The sequence below is a fragment of the Fukomys damarensis genome, unplaced genomic scaffold (genome assembly GCF_012274545.1).
Source record: "Fukomys damarensis isolate Sample0158 unplaced genomic scaffold, DMR_v1.0_HiC HiC_scaffold_35, whole genome shotgun sequence".
NCBI lineage: Eukaryota > Metazoa > Chordata > Mammalia > Rodentia > Bathyergidae > Fukomys > Fukomys damarensis.
Window position 1 is genome coordinate 39,242,144 of NW_022900947.1, and position 2,843 is coordinate 39,244,986.

The 2,843-nt window shown below is 47.4% G+C and overlaps 1 long non-coding RNA gene and 1 other non-coding gene across 3 annotated transcripts; both read left to right on the top strand.

The window, feature by feature from the left end:
- The first annotated feature begins 313 nt into the window (after positions 1-313).
- LOC104873522 lies at positions 314-2,473 on the top strand. Of its 2 annotated transcripts, none has more exons than XR_783498.3 (3): positions 314-369; positions 661-789; positions 1,417-2,473. It is a non-coding gene; the product is annotated as an uncharacterized LOC104873522 (long non-coding RNA). The 2 variants fall into 2 exon arrangements; XR_783499.3 differs by lacking the exon at positions 314-369 and adding an exon at positions 514-603.
- On the top strand, positions 1,010-1,131 carry LOC117284268. The gene has a single exon (XR_004515357.1). It is a non-coding gene; the product is annotated as a small nucleolar RNA SNORA26 (small nucleolar RNA).
- Positions 2,474-2,843: the final 370 nt, after the last annotated feature.

The window sequence follows — 2,843 nt, forward strand, 5'->3', positions numbered from 1 at the left end:
GACCTCCCAGGACTAAGCCCGAGAAAGGCACTCCGGCCTGAGAGAATACGGTCACCACAGACTGGGACTCGTGCGGAGCCACAAAAAACCGCTGCCGGAAGGGTGGACGACCCCGCCCCCTGCTCCAGCGAGGGCCACAAGGACCCCAGCGGAAGACGTATGACAGCCAATAGCCGGGCGTTCCCGCCTCTGTCCTGAGCGCTTGTGGCGATTGGCTTCCCGTCCTGCAGCTCTCCTCCCCGCCCCGCCCTGCCTAGAGTCTTCACAGGGATTGGCTGGTCGTCCCTTGATCCGTCCCCGCCCTGTGTCGCCTTCCTAGTCTCTGCGCAGTGAGAGGGTGCCCGCCCTTTTTGTCCCGGGAGGTTGACGGTGAGTGTCTTCTGCCTTGCAGCCTTCAGCTGGGTGGGTTCCCGGTCGGCCTGTGGGCCCCGGTGAAGTCTGGGTTCACCCCGAGTCCCCTCGAGCTTTGCCCGCCCCGCCGCCCTGCCTAGAGTCTTCACAGGGATTGGCTGGTCGTCCCTTGATCCGTCCCCGCCCTGTGTCGCCTTCCTAGTCTCTGCGCAGTGAGAGGGTGCCCGCCCTTTTTGTCCCGGGAGGTTGACGGTGAGTGTCTTCTAGCCTGCCAAGGCGCCGTGAAAAGCTTGCGCCTTGTTTCCACAGGGAGGATCCGCTTCTACATCTTAGCGGGTTCCTGGTCGGCCTCGCCAGCGGGTGCAGGAACCCGGACCAGGGTCCCCCAAGTTTTTCTGCTGCATATGCGGAGATCAGCGGCTAGGAGTTCAAGTGCAGGTATGTCACTAATTTGGGGTGAAATAAAGCGAGTCAGGCCTTGAGCGTATGACCATTGGCCAGGAGAGGGTTCCCAAGCTCATGGTTTATGCAGAGGCCCCGAAACTGGCGCTCTGTTAACGGAAAGGAAATTTATGTTCACGAACTCAACTGCGGAACAACTGCGTTTAGTTTGTTTTCAGATTTGTAAACGAAACACAACTCTCAGTCGCCCTTTCCTGTGCCCTTTTAAGGTTGACCCAGTGCCTTAAGAGGCTAACACAGAAGGGTAAAGGAAGCCTCCATAAAACCCAGAGAAGAGACCGTGAAACTCCTCTTTGGATCCTGTCTGGAGTAACAGCTGAACCAGAAGAAATATTATTAATTATAAACATCACTGATGTTAGTACATGATATATTGGAAACTAACCTTTGTTTCTGTACCTTCTGGCCAGCACTAGGCTGGTCTGGGTTACCAGGTGTTTTCATAACCTGGTATATTTAGTCTTCTAAAATGTAAAAATACAGAAGACTAGAACGTGTACTAAAGGCTTTTTTTAGAAATGCATTGAGACAAACTGAAAAAATAAACTTCAATGTATTCTACTTTCTCAAAGGGTCATTTTAAAACTTCTCGTTTTTTTATAGGGTGAATGCTGCCTGTACAAGCCACTAAAGCGGGGGTACTCGTGCTGGTATTTCAGCCGACACCAGTTGTCACTATAGTTAAAAGGGAAAAGTGCCTCTAATGAGGTGAGACATTAAGTACCAGGTGTGGCTAAAAAAACAGTGAATGTTGTTGGATGGCATTCGGCCATCCAAAAGGACAGGGATCTTCAATAGAAGAGTACGTCGAACCTTAGTAATAGTGTGTGACGCCTTTCAACTTGCTTGGGGCAGTCAGTCTGAGCCACGGTTGAGAGGAGTGTTTTTTTGAAAGTCCCATAAATGATGGATCATGAGCAACGTATTAACATGAAATTTTGTTTCAAACTGCAAAAAAGTGCTAAAGAAACACATGAAATGTTAAAATTAGTGTATGGCGATGCCGCAGTGACCAGAAAGACTGTTTACAAGTGGTTTGAGCGATTTCGTAAGGGTTGTGAATCTGTGAACGACGAGGAGAGATCCGGACGTCCTTCAACGTCAAAAACCCGAGAAAATGTTGAAAGAGTAAGCGAAATGATTCGTTCAAACAAGAGATTGACTATTAGGAAAATTTCTGAGGATCTGAACATTTCTTATGGTACTGTACAAAGCATTTTAACAACAGATTTGAACATGAGGCGAGTGAGTCCGAAATGTATCCATACACAGCCACAGGAGTTGGAGCAGTAAGGCAGTGCCGCTGGTGACGGCATCGTTTTGCATTTACCTTACTGACTCTGAGGTAGGTACTTTTCTCCCGTGTTAGAGATAAAGAAATGGTCAGGAGGGAACTCGGGATCCCACTACCTATGAGTAGCTCTGAGCAAGGAGCCTCACGTGTGACTTTGTGTCTATGTGAGTAAGGTGATGCCTTGACATTTGATGTCTCAGTATAACAGTAGATATTTATTTAAGCAGATTAATCCAGTTTGGGGGGAGCAAAACCACACAGCTGTTAAGTTATAAGCACTTCATATTTTTTTCCTGGTATCAGGGATTGAACTCAGACTCTTGCACTTGCAAGGCAGGCGTGATGCCACTGACCTAAAGCCCTGGCCCAACACTTCATAATATGGTATCAGGTTGAACTCAGACTCTTGCACTTGCAAGGCAGGCGTGATGCCACTGACCTAAAGCCCTGGCCCAACACTTCATAATATTTTAATTGCATTAATCTGGTTTACCAAAATTTGTATCAAAAGGAGCATCTGTCAGCATGTTGATTTTTTAAATGTATATGATATAATGTGTAAAAAGGATCTGAAGTACATGATACTAGATTAGAACATGTAAGTATCAGGTGATAGTTATTCATATGGGAAGAAATGAAAGCCTGGCAAGATGCTCGAAGCCTGCTACGTACAGGTTCATTCCTTGTACTCTGCATGTCTAGCAATTTGAGATTATTTTTCACTATATTGTATGCC